At 42.9% G+C, this 14,513-nt stretch overlaps 1 pseudogene; it reads right to left on the reverse strand.

The window, feature by feature from the left end:
* Positions 1–2,158: 2,158 nt before the first annotated feature.
* LOC127346876 (BTB/POZ and MATH domain-containing protein 1-like) overlaps positions 2,159–14,513 on the reverse strand; it is a 76,182-nt pseudogene continuing 63,827 nt past the window's right edge.

Here is a 14,513-nt window from a genome sequence, read left to right on the forward strand (position 1 = left end):
GCTTCCAGATCCCCCACTCTATGTATCATAATTTATTTAGGGACACTTGGTAAATGTTGTAACTAGGATTCTTAGTGATTCTTTTTAGGTTATGGCACTATGTTCTGCCCATTTAATTTACTGGGAATCAGTTCATAACAATTTGAGATATTACCATATTAATCCAGCAGATACATCATACATGCGACTATCCCTTGCTTTTAATAAGGATTATCCAAAGGACATATTTATTTACAACTTTTTAAACAGAAGGCCACATGGCCCGGCTTTATAAATAAAACCCTCATGGCAAACGATCCAACAAAGTCATACAAAGCACACACACACCACTCGCCCAAAGGCGCTAGAAAGTTTGACCCAACCCAGGTCTCGGAGAAGCACTAAAGAGAGATACAAAGCTGATCCAGCCAACACATAGGCACACTCAACCCAAGATGATAGGGAACTCGAAAAGTCCATGGTCGAGCCGCTGCCTGGGTCCTCCGCTACTCAGCTCACAGTCTCGCGTAGAATCTCCTGACGTCGTCCACCGCCGCGTCCAGCATCGGCCGATCCCTCTGTCTGACCCATCAACGGGTTTCCGATCATCTTTCCTTCAATGGTAAGTTTGTTGCGTACAGTCCACAAGGTCCAACACTGGGCTGCGAACGTAAACCAAACTAGCCTACGAAGCGGGCCATAGAGGCCTTGGGCGATTGCAATGAACTCCCCCGGCCCGACGTGGTTCCAGTCACAGTGGAGGAGTTCCCTAACTCCATCCCACATCATTTTGGCGATGAGACCGGAGAAGAAGATGTGGTTGCAATCTTCCACCTCCTGACAAAGTGCACACCTCCCATCCGAAGGTCCGTGTCTTTTGGCCACTTGCTCACACGAGGGTAGTCGCCCTCGAATCAGCTGCCACAAGAAAACACGTATCTTGGGGGGAACCCTGGTGCGCCAAGCTTCTTTGAAGCAGGTAACTGTCACCCCCTGCGTCAGCGCTAGATAAACCGACTTGGCTGTGAAGTTACCTGAAGCGTCGATGGACCAGGAGACCGTGTCCTCCTCAATCCCCGGTTGCCATCCCATGGCTTCCCGACACAGGTTGTCCTACTCGACTGTTTCGGCAGTGCCAAATGGTCGCCGAAAATCGACCCCCCATTCCCCGGGGTTCCCCTCCCGTGGTTTAGCATCGGCGACTGATATCAGCGGATCAGTGCAGCAGCTAAAGAGGCGTGGAAACCTTGCCCTGAAGGGGCCCCTGCCCGTCCACCAGTCCAACCAGAACCTGGTGCGTCTCCCATTGCACGCGACATGCTTGGCTCCCAACTTGAAATACCATTTGATTATTTATTTACAACTTAACAATGTACCAGGGAGACATGGACGATTTATGAGACATGGCATCAGCCATAATACTTATTATATATAAAACAAGAACCTTGAGATCATACTTTATTTATATGGTGTCTTTGTGATCATTTACAACAATACTATCACTTCATCATCTGGTATCTTGTATACAATCCGTGTGATAATTGTTATGCCATCCTCATCCTTAGATCAAAATGGTTCTCATTTCTCATAGATTTTGTCCAATTGGTTGATGCCAGCTGCCAGCTGGTACTTTAAAAACAATACCCATTTTTCGAAGTACTCGTGTTGAAATATGTCACTTCACCCTGCTTTCTAAATTGAAAAAAAAGGACAATAGATGGGTAAGCATTGCTGCGGCATCTTCTTTTATTCGACTATCAAAGTTAGTTCTACAGATATAATACTGATGTGTGCCGAGTAGGAACGATTTGCATAGGATGATAGAAAAAATGTTATAGTTGGTATCTTGATTCGCTTAGATGACTTGTGCTCAACCGGTTATATATCTTTCAGCATGCATTTATCAACAATGCTCGCAGGGAACTAGGCAATATAAAGGGCAACTAGTCGGAACTGAAATAACTGTTCGCTAAGTAGATCACATGTTTCATGCTTTGCACATATGTTGAACCGTTAATAATTCTCCACTATACGTCGACCAAACAGGAAAAAAAAGGACCAACGTACAAATCCTTTGTGAGAACTAAACCGCACATAAATCTATACTAGCATTAGGTAGCATTCTGGGTAAATTTCCGGACTGATGATTGCAAATAACATGATGACTGAAACCTCATGTTCATGCTCTTGTTTTCCATCTCCCACCTAAATGAGGAATAATCTGGCACCTGAGAAACTCCATTATAACACCAGGGCAGCTTTTGGTTAATGGCTCAAAACCTTGAGAGTCTATGACCTCGTTCAGATTTGTCGGGTCGCTGAGGAACACCAAGCATGCCTCCTTAAGCTCACGACAGTTGTACTGATCCGCCAATGCCAATATGGTTGCCGCGGAACTTATGTCAATACTACTTGTCAACTTATCTTGGCAAATCAGCTTCAGCCTGTCCAAGCCGTACATGTCTACCACAACAAGCAGATGCTGAGCCATGGCATACTCTTCTTGTTGATCCGCATCTGGCAACACATCGGTGTACATGAAAGTAAGCAGGGCGCTGAACACGTGTGGCTCCATGTCATCTATGTCTATGGCCTATGTTGTGGTTCCCTCCTTCATCAGGTCAAAGAACCGCGCTCTGAAAACTGGAGACCGCGCCGAGAGCACCGACCGATGGGCCGAGAATATCTCCCCACTCACACGGAATTCGACATCGACGCCTGCTTTGCTTGACAGGAGGTCCCCGAAGTGCTGGTGCATGTCTGACGGTGGCACCGGGGTTGGTGGCGGTGTCTCCTGCACGCGGAACTCACTCATGATTGTTACATCGACCTTGAGAATGAAGGAATCATCTTTTAGAAGCTCTGATTTCTCCAGCTCAACCCTTTTGATGAAGTCGTCAAACCCCCAACACACTACGGGAAAACAATTCATTGCCGTGCGACAATTCGCACGGCAAAGGCCCTTATTTGCCCGGCAAAGGGTTTGCCGTGCGTCGACGCACGGCAACGTCTGCACGGCAACGCCTCCGACGGCAACGAAGACATTGCCGTGCGCCTGACCAAACCGCACGGCAAAGGCCTTGCGGCCGCCCCTTTGCCGTGCGCGCGATCTTTGCCGTGCGCTCGCCCCTTTGCCGTGCGCCGCCTCGTTGCCGTGCGCCTGTCCCTTTGCCGTGCGCCGCCTCGTTGCCGTGCGCCTGCCTCTGCCGGGCCTTGCTCCCTTTGCCGTGCGGCAACACCCCAGCCCGCACGGCAAAGCCTCCTACAGGCACACCCAGTAGCGTGCCAGGAGCACAGGTGAGCTCCACGTGGCGCCTTTGCCGTGTGTATGCACACGGCAAAGTGACCAAAAGTCCTTTGCCGTGTGCATACACACGGCAAAGGCCCCTGGATTTTTTTTTGTTTTCCACTAATCCCTGCATTTCAAAATAGCATTTCACATATATATAACATATACAACATATATATTCACCATAGCATCACCAAACACATCAACAACACCACAAATACATCAACACACATAGTTTATGCATAACAAGTGAAATGTCCACAAATACATCAACACACATCAAGTACAAGTACAATCCATAACAAGTGCAATGTCCACAAATCCATCAAGACCATGCCATCAACCTTATTGTCCTCCTCCGCTTCCGCCGGCCTCATCGTCATTGCCTTGTGACATATAATCTACAAGGTTGATGGAATGAACATTTGCATTTGCATATTGAACACTTGAACAAGTACAAGTAGCGGGTTGGGCACAAGAGGACTCACCGCGGTTCATGCTCCGGATGATGTTCATGTTGTTGACGGTGATAGGTGTCCCCGGGGTCTGAGTGGGTGATGGCGGCATCCACGGCATGGAGTAAGGTGGAGGAGCAGGAAGACTCCCCGGTGGAGAAGTCAGAACCGTCTGGCTCATCAACCAGCTCATCTGTGCCTGCTGCTGCTGCATCATCTGCTGCTGCTGTTGCATCTGCTGCATCATCTGTGTCTGCTGCTGGTACTCCAGAATCTGCTGCTCCATCTGCGCCCTTTGCTCCTGGGCCGCCTGCTCCTTCGCTGCCATCTCCTCCTACGTTGTGTTAACGCGATGTTGATGACCCACAAGTATAGGGGATCGCAACAGTCTTCGAGGGAAGTATTACCCAATTTATTGATTCGACACAAGGGGAGACAAAGAATACTTGTAAGCCTTAACAGCGGAGTTGTCAATTCAGCTGCACCTGGAAACAGACTTGCTCGCAAGAGTTTATCAGTAGTAACAGTTCTATGGTAGTGGAAATAGTGAAATAATAGCAGCGGTGAAATAAAGACAGCAGTAGTGATTATAGTAAACAGCAGGATTAAAAATACTGTAGGCACAGGGACGGATTTAACGGGCGTTGCATGGATGAGAGAAACTCATGTAACAATCAAAGCATGGGCATTTGCAGATAATAATAAAACGGTATCCAAGTACTAATCAATCAATAGGCATGTGTTCCATATTTAGTTGTACGTGCTCGCAATGAGAAACTTGCACAACATCTTCTGTCCTACCAGCCGGTGGCAGCCGGGCCTCTAGGGAAACTACTGGATATTAAGGTACTCCTTTTAATAGAGTACCGGAGCAAAGCATTAACACTCCGTGAACACATGTGATCCTCACATCACTACCATCCCCTCCGGTTGTCCCGATTCTTGTCACTTCGGGGCCATTGGTTCCGGACAGTGACATGTGTATACAACTTATAGGTAAGATCATAAACAACGAATATCTTCATGAATCAATAACATGTTCAGATCTGAGATCATGGCACTCGGGCCCTAGTGACAAGCATTAAGCATAACAAGTTGCAACAATATCATAAAAGTGACATCTACGGATACTAGGCACTATGCCCTAACAATCTTATGACTATTACATGACCAATCTCATCCAATCCCTACCATCCCCTTCAGCCTACAGCGGGGGAATTACTCACACATGGATGGGGGAAACATTGCTGGTTGATGGAGAGGCGTTGGCGGTGATGGCGGTGAAGATCTCCTCCAATTCCCCGTCCCGGCGGAGTGCCAGAACGAAGACTTCTGGCTCCCGCGACGGAGTTTCGCGATGTGGCGGCTCTCTGGAGGGTTTCTGACGACTTCGACTTCTCTCCGTGCGTTTTCGGGTCGAAACCAATAAGTAGTCCGAAGGGGGGCGTCGGAGGCCGGCCGAGGGGGCCAGACCACATGGCCGCGCGGGCCCCCCCTGGGCCGCGCCGCCATGTGGTGTGGGGCCCTCGGGCCTCCACCTCCTTTGCCCTTCTGGCTCCGTCAATATTTTGGTAAAATAGGGCCATCTGAAGAAATTCCGAGGATTTTCCCGAAAGTTGGATTTCTGCACAAAAACGAGACATCAGAGCGGTTCTGCTGAAAACAGCGTTAGTCCGTGTTAGTTGTATCCAAAATACACAAATTAGAGGCAAAACAATAGCAAAAGTGTTCGGGAAAGTAGATACGTTTTGGACGTATCAACTCCCCCCAAGCTTAGCTTATTGCTTGTCCTCAAGCAATTCAGTTAACAACTGAGCGATAAAAGAACTTTCACGAACACATTTTCTCATATGATGTATATATTCTCATGCTATGGCTAATACTTAAGCAGTTCATACTGAGATACATGCAAATAAGATCATCCAACAGCTATGTCAATCATGGAGAGGTACCAACAATTAATAATAAGCACCATGAATCATGTATATAAGCAGGATTGCAATGTTCATAAGAGAATATGATAAAGTGGTATCTCGCTTGCCTGTATTTGATCGGCAAAACATAAATGCCGAGGCACCTCTTGAGTTCATAGAAAGACTAAAAGTAGTGATTGTCAAAGATAAAAGCATCAAAGTTATACCACAATCAATCATATTTTGAGACAAGCATATTATACTAAGAATGACAGTCGTGCTCTCAAGATAGTGCTCAAAGAAAGAATGGAGACACAACATAAAAAGTAAAAGATTGACCCTTCGCAGAGGGAAGCAGGGATTAACATGCGCTAGAGCTTTTCATTTGTAAAACAGGAGTAAAATTATTTTGAGAGGTGTTTGTTGTTGTCAACGAATGGTAATGGGTACACTAACTACCTCATCAACCGGACTCACAAGAGCGGCTCCCATTTTATTTATTTTTGGTTGGCACTCCTTCCAACCTTTCTTTCACAAACCATGGCTAACCGAATCCTCGGGTGCCTGCCATCAATCACATACCATGAAGGAGTGCCTTTTTATTTAAGTTTAATTATGATGATGACACTCCCCCCAACCTTTGCTTACACAAGCCATGGCTAACCGAATCCTTCGGGTGCCGTCCAACAATCACAAACCATGGAGGAGTGTCTATTTAAGTTTTATTAATTCGGGACTGGGAATCCCATTGCCAGCTCTTTTTGCAAAATTATTGGATAAGCGGATATGCCACTAGTCCATATGAGAGTCCGTCAAAAGTAAATGACAAGGTTGAAAGCTAAACACCACATACTTCCTCATGAGCTATGAAACATTAACACAAATTGAGAAGCATTTCGAAAGTTTTAAAGGTAACGCATGAGAATTTACTTGGAATGGTTTGAAATGCCATGCATAGGTATTTATGGTGGACACTTTGGAACAACTTGGTTTTCAGGTGTTTGGAAGCACGAGCGGCATTCCCGCTCAGTACAAGTGAAGGCTAGCAAAAGACTAGGGAGCGACAAATCAAGAGAGCAGTAACTGTCATAATCATGCTTGCGGCAAAATAAATTAACGGAGGCATAAAAGTGATACAATAACTCTGAAGCAATATAAATCATCGAGGCTTAATTGACTTTTTGTTCAGTCATATGCATGCGTGAGCATGTGCCAAGTCGATATAAATGAATTATTCAGAGGAGGATACCACAATGCCATACTTACTTATGAATAAAACAATGCAAGCAAACATCCATGACATGCTACTCATATTAATAAATTGGAACTAAACATGAGAGATCATGAGCTACTAGACTTTCTCAAATAACATATACCTCACATGAACCAACTAAGCATGCTCATATGGATGAGTATATGTACAAAAATGAAAGCAAATAGAGTTCATACCAGCCTCTCACCACAATCAGATTGTCGTAGATCGTCATTATTGCCTTTTCACTTGTGTAGCTTGGATAATATAAAATGAAAACCACGCTCCAGCCACCGAAGACCATTGAACTCATGATGAACTTTACAAACCAAAGAAGAACAGCAAATATTTTTGGTGTTTTCGAATTAGAAACAAGAACGAAAGAAAACAAGCAAACAAAGCAAAATCTTTTTGGGTTTTCTTATAGCAAACTAACGATAGCAAATAAAGCAAACTAAGAGCAAGATACCAAATAAACAAATGGTGAAGAGAAACAACAGAAATATTTTTGGTCTTTTTGTGTTTTAGGAGAGAAACAAAGCGAAAACAAAAGAATGCAAACTAACAGAAACACAGAAAAGCAGGATGACAGAAATCTGCCAAATCCTGACAGCAGTACAGAAATCGAATTTAACAAAAATCTTCCATTGCTCAGACCAAAAAGTGTTCAACTAATGAAAGTTAGATAACAACCTGGGGAACATGCTCAAAAATTGGCAACTCAAAATAACGTTCTGGCTGTGCGTACGAATTTTTTTGGTAACAGCACAGAATCTGTTTTTGGACAGCACTTCCCCAAATATCATCTCCCTCTCATTAGAAAACCACTCTAGAGACTAAACAAGTATGTACAAGTGTCCAGCAACCATAATATGCAAAGAATGAGTGATGCCGGTATACCTCCCCCCAAGCTTAGGCTTTTGGCCTAAGTGGAGTTCATTCCCAACGAGGGTCGGAGTTCCACGCCGGTGGATCATACATGGAGTGGTAATAGGGCCCCTGTGCAGAAGAATATCGTGGAGGCTCCACGTGACCATGATGTTGATATGAGGAGCTTGCTGCATCGGATGAAGAGTCGGGATGCTCCTCGGTCTCCTCCACATTTTCCCTCGCACGACGGCTTTCTCTTTCTATGTATGCATTTAGCTCATTTTCTGTGATCGACCACCCGTTCCTGGCATCAAGGTTAAACAAAGCAGGTGCAGGCAATCGTACTAGTTTTTCAATTTTCTTAGTTATACTCCAACTTTTCTTATACAAAGTTATCCTATAATGCAGGTTGTTCAAACTAGATGCATCTGAAATAAACTCATGTCTAATCATGGAAACCACATCAAGCTTCTCTATAGAAAGCGGAATATCTAAATGGTGAGGTTCTACACCATGCATAGCTAATAAGCGAGAGGCGATAAGACCTCCACAAATTCCTCCTTTCTCACGGTTAGTAGCAAGTCTACAAGCTATTAAAGCACCCAAATTATAAGTCCTATCCTGTTGCAAAGCAGCAGCTAAGAAAGCCAAGTCTGGGACAGATAATTTACCTCCAGTCCTTCTTGCAAGAACGCACTTTGTAATGAAATAGGCAAAGTAGCGGATGGCTGGATGTTGAATGCTACTAATCTTACCACCATCATTGGAGAGGCTCCTCCCATTACAAATCCTTGTATAAAGATCTGAGAGTTCCCGCGGTGTTCCCCTGATCTTCTCGCAGGATCCCCATTGCGGTACTCCAATTGCTGCACAAAAAACACTAAATGACAAGTTGACAGCTTTATTGTAAATTTTATACTGGACCATGGGGTCAGATCGCGACCAATTGAACTTGAAGTCCTGCACAAAAGACATAGTTAATTTTGCATATTGTCTTGGCTCTCCTTCAACAAAACCACTCAGCCCTGCACGAGAGATTAGAGTTTGCACATCTTGTAAAATCCCCGCACTTCTCATAAAGTCCACGCATGGGTAGTAAGAGGGGTATACTCCCTCCTCACGATTGACTCTCGTAACTTGCTGGACTTCCAATTCTTCTTGGTTCAATTGGGGCACACCTCCTTCCATTTTCTGAAATTTTCAACAATCATTATAAAATTTGATTTCAAGGTGTGTAATTGAAGGGAACTACTATAGGAACTTGCTAGAGTACTACACATGCATCAAAACTAATTTCTACCACTTAGAACAAGCATGCAAGCTCACTAAACATGTTATCTACAGCAGCAAAATATTCAAGATATACTCAACCAAATGAAATTCTAATTGGACAATCAAAGGAGTCACATACCAAGGAGTAAATGTGCCAAATTTCAGACAGAAATCTGGGCTGAGCAAGGAGATCGAAAAATCGCGAGTTCTTGAGCAGAAACATGAGTGGGAGAAACTTGGTACGAGTTTTTTCGGGAGAGAGAAGGTGCTGGGAGGAAGAGATGGTGTAGTGGGGCAAGGGGTGGCCCACACCACATGGTGGCGCGGCCCCCTTGCTGGCCGCGCCGGCCTATGGTGTGGCACCCCCTGGTGCCCCACAGGTCATCCTCTGGTGCTCCCAGGTGCCTCGTCGAAAAATAGGACCAATGGTGTAATTTTTGTAATTTTTAGAGAACTTTGAAAAATGCACATTTCTGGGTATTAAATTAATGATTACTGCGCAGTAAAATGATTTCTAAAATCTTAAATGACTAAATCATATTGCAAAATAAAAGTGCTACAGCAAGTAAAATAGGTGAAGGGAGAGAGAAAGAAAGAAATGTTGTTTAGCTCCTTTATGCAATAAAATATACTTGTTAACAAGGTTGATCAAGTCTTGCTATCAAATAAATTTTATATGACATAAGAAGAAATAAACCTCAAATCAATCATGTTACCTTATATTGAATTGATATGGATCCAATCACAAGAGTTTGATATTCTTCTTTAGGATCATATATAGGACAATCAATGGATCCCACTTTGATAGTTTTCACATTAAAAATTGTATTGACTCCACATACTTTATCAATCCTCTTGGGAAAATAGACAGTGTGTTCCTTATCATCAACATTGAAAGTAACCATGCCTTTATTGCAATCAATAACAGCCCCTGCAGTATTAAGAAAGGGTCTTCCAAGAATAATGGACATATTATCATCTTCAGGCATTTCCAACACAACGAAATCAGTTAATATCAAGCAATGATGAGTAACTTGAACAGGAACATTTTCACATAAACCAACAGGAATAGCAGTAGATTTATCAGCCATTTGCAAAGATATATCAGTAGGTATCAATTTATCTAAATCAAGTCTCTTATAAAGAGAAAAAGGCATCACACTCACACCTGCTCCCAAATCACATAGAGCAGTTCTAACATAATTATTCTTGATGGAACAAGGAATAGTCGGTATACCTGGGTCTCCAAGCTTCTTTGGAATCTTACCATTGAAGGAGTAATTAGCGAGCATAGTGGAAATCTCCTCATTGGGGACTTTCCTTTTGTTAGTAACAATATCTTTCATATACTTTGAATAAGGAGGCAATTTAATAGCATCAGTCAAAGGGATTTGCAAAAATAAAGGTTTCATCCAATCACAAAATTTATTATAATGTTCCTCCTCCTTTGATTTTAGTTTCTTAGCAGGAAAAGGCATTTGCTTTTGAACCCAATGTTCTCTTTCATTACCATGCTTCTCAGTAATAAAGTCTTCTTTAGTGTACTTTTTATTTTTAGCAGGCTTTTCAGGTTCCTTTTCAATTTCTTCTTTATCAGGAGTATCATCCTTATCATTATCTTTATCATGTTCATTACCACTTTCAGTTTCAGCATCAGAAATAGAAATACTATTAGGATCATTAACATGTTCAGAGGATTCTACAACATTCTTATGTTTCTTTTTCTTTTTCTTTGATGGAGCACTAGTTTTAATTAGTTGAGAATCTTGTTCAATTCTTTTAGGATGCCCCTCAGGATATAGAGGATCCTGGGTAGAAGCACCACCTCTAGTTGTTACTTCATAAGCATGTTTTTCTTTAGAATTATTTCCTAACAAGTCATTTTGCACTTTAGTAAGTTGATCAATTTGAGTTTGAACCATTTGAAAATGTTTAACAAGTATCTTAACATCATTGGAGGTTCTCTCCACAATACCATGTAATTCACTAATAGCTCGGGAATTTTCCATTAAATGATTCTCTACTCTCATATTAAAGTTTTCTTGCTTAACAATATAATTATCAAATTCATCTAAGCATTGAGCAGGAGATTTTGAATACGGAATATCTTCCCTAGTAAAGTGTTGAAGCGAGTGTACCTCAATCATGGATGAAGGGGGAATTGTCTCACATATATCTTCTATAGGAGGTAAATTCTTCACATCTTCAGGTTTAATACCCTTCTCCTTAAGAGACTTCTTGGCTTCCCTCATATCTTCATCATTTAATTTAATCATACCCCTCTTCTTCACTATCGGTGTCGGGGTTGGTTCAGGTGTAGACCAATCATCATGATTCCGGCCTATTTTAGCCAATAATTCTTCAGCGTCGTCTGGAGTTCTTTTCCTGAAAACACAACCAGCACAACTATCCAGGTATGCCCTAGACTCAATAGTTAGTCCACTATAAAATATATCAAGTAAATCATGCTTTTCCAAATCATGGTCAGGCTGAGCTCTAATAAGAGAACAGAATCTCGCCCAAGCCTCAGGCAATTTCTCTCCATCTTCCTGGTCAAAATTATAAATTCTCTGCAAAGCAGCATGTTGAGCACTAGCAGGAAAGTATTTACGGAAGAAAACATCACGCAAATCAGTTGGACTTTTAATAGAACCAGGAGGCAAATTATTATACCAAGTTTTAGCATCATCCTTTAATGAGAACGGAAAAATTTTAGCGACAAAATAAGTACGCATCTTGACATCATCAGAAAACACGCCACTAAGAGTAGATAACTCAGTCAAGTGTTCAACAGCACTTTCTTTTTCAGTACCACAAAAGGGTGTTTTCTCAACAATAGCTATATGAGATAGATCAAGAGAAAAATCATAATCTTTATCCCTAATGTTTATAGGAGATGTGGCAAATTTAGGATCAGGAGATGGTGTATATCTAACAGCATGTTCTGCAAGCAACTTTTTAATTTTTCTTGCATCAGTAGTAGCCTTGCATTTTTCAATAAAATCATTATCAAGCTCTACATAATCTTCATCAAGATCATCACTAGAATATTCAACAGATCAGGTGAATTAACAGGTGTAGCAGCATTAGGAGTTTCAGTATTTTCAATTTGTCTAGACTTAGCAATTGTAGCATCTAGAAAAGATCCCAATGAACCACTATCATCAAGCACAGCAGAAACATTATCAATATTATGAGAATTTTCAGATTCAGCAGAAGTACCAGCACGCGAAGCATGTGGCGGTGAAACAAGTTTCACTACAAGAAAAGTTGCCATGGCCGACGAAGTTGAAGTCGCGCCGTGGTTGCTGGTGTACCATGGCCGACGATTTTGGTCCCTCCGTGGTGCATGTCAAAACTTTTTTTTTTCTCGTTTTTGAGGCCACCTAGCCCGACGAAAGCGGCCAAAACGTGGCGTATGGTGGCCCGGGACGTGGTGCATCTCGAAATCTCGGGTTCGCCGGCCGAGTCAACGCAAATCCGCACCGCCGAGGGATGTAGGGCCCAGATGGCAGCCTCTCTGGCATTGTTTTTTTTCTACATCGCGCCATCTCGTTCAACGAGCCGTTTACGATGCAGGATCATGGGTCCCGCATGTCATCCTCTATGAACCAAAATTCTTTCTATTCTTGGATTTTTTTTGACCCCCTGATTTCTGGCTACTTCCTTTTTCTTTTGATCCCTTGCCGCCTTGGAAACGTTGAGACCGCTGCTGCTAAATGGGACCCGCATGTCATCCTCTATGTGCAATCAACTTTCTTTTCTTGGAGTTTTTTTTGGCACCTCAAATTTGGTCACTTGCCTTTTTCTTTCGATCCCCTGCCGCCTCTCAAACGGTGATACCGCTGCTGCTAACTGGGACCCGCATGTCATCCTCTATGTACTATAAAACTTTCTTTTCTTGAATTATTTTTGGCACCTCATATTTGGTCACTTGCCTTTTTCTTTCGATCCCCTGCCGCCTCTCAAACGGTGATACCGCTGCTGCTAAATGGGACCCGCATGTCATCCTCTATGTACTATAAAACTTTCTTTTCCTGGATTATTTTTGGCACCTCATATTTGGTCACTTACCTTTTTCTTTCGATCACCTGCCGCCTCTCAAACGGTGATACCGCTGCTGCTAACTGGGACCCGCATGTCATCCTCTATGTACTATAAAACTTTCTTTTCTTGAATTATTTTTGGCTCCTGATATTTTTTCACTTGCCTTTTTCTTTCGATCACCTGCCGCCTCTCAAACGGTGATACCGCTGCTGCTAAATGGGACCCGCATGTCATCCTCTATGTACTATAAAACTTTCTTTTCTTGTATTTTTTTTGGCACCTCATATTTGGTCACTTGACTTTTTCTTTCGATCACCTGCTGCCTCTCAAACAGTGATACCGCTGCTGCTAAATGGGACCCGCATGTCATCCTCTATGTACTATAAAACTTTCTTTTCTTGTATTTTTTTTGGCACCTCATATTTGGTCACTTGACTTTTTCTTTCGATCACCTGCTGCCTCTCAAACAGTGATACCGCTGCTGCTAAATGGGACCCGCATGTCATCCTCTATGTACTATAAAACTTTCTTTTCTTGGATTTTTTTTTGGCACCTCATATTTGGTCACTTGACTTTTTCTTTCGATCCCCTGCTGCCTCTCAAACAGTGATACCGCTGACTAAATGGGACCCGCATGTCATCCTCTATGTAAATCACGTTTCTTTTCTTGAATTATTTTTGGCTCCTGATATTTGGTCACTTGCCTTTTTCTTTCGATCTCATGCCACGTTTGAAACGTTGAGGAACCTGCTGGCTCATGGGACCCGCATGTCATCCTCTATGTACTATAAAAGTTCATTTTCTTGGTTTTTTTTCACCCTCTGATTTTTGGCAATTTCTTTTTTCTTTCGATCCCCTGCCGCCTCTCAAACGCTGATACCGCTGCTGCTAACTGGGACCCTCATGTCATCCTCTATGTACTATAAAACTTTCTTTTCTTGAATTATTTTTGGCTCCTCATATTTGGTCACTTGCCTTTTTCTATCGATCTCATGCCAAGTTTGAAACGTTGAGGAACCTGCTGGCTCATGGGACCCGCATGTCATCCTCTATGTACTATAAAAGTTTATTTTCTTTATTTTTTTCCACCCTCTGATTTTTGGCTATTTCCTTTTTCTTTTGATCCCCTGCCGCCTTGGAAACGTTGGGTAAGCTGCTGACTCATGGGACCCGCATGTCATCCTCTATGTACAATCAACTTTCTTTTTCTTTTGATCTCAAGCCGCATTTGAAACGTTGAGACCGCTGCTGCTAAATGGGACCCGCATGTCATCCTCTATGTACAATAAAGTTTTTTCTTGGATTATCTTTGGCTCCTGATATTTTGGCACTTGCCTTTTTCTTTCGATCTCATGCCGCCTTTGAAACGTTGACCAAGCTGCTGGCTCATGGGTCTCGCATGTCATCCTCTACGACAATAAAAGTTTTCTTTCTTG

The sequence above is a fragment of the Lolium perenne genome, chromosome 4 (genome assembly GCF_019359855.2).
Source record: "Lolium perenne isolate Kyuss_39 chromosome 4, Kyuss_2.0, whole genome shotgun sequence".
In the NCBI taxonomy this organism is placed as follows: Eukaryota; Viridiplantae; Streptophyta; class Magnoliopsida; order Poales; family Poaceae; genus Lolium; species Lolium perenne.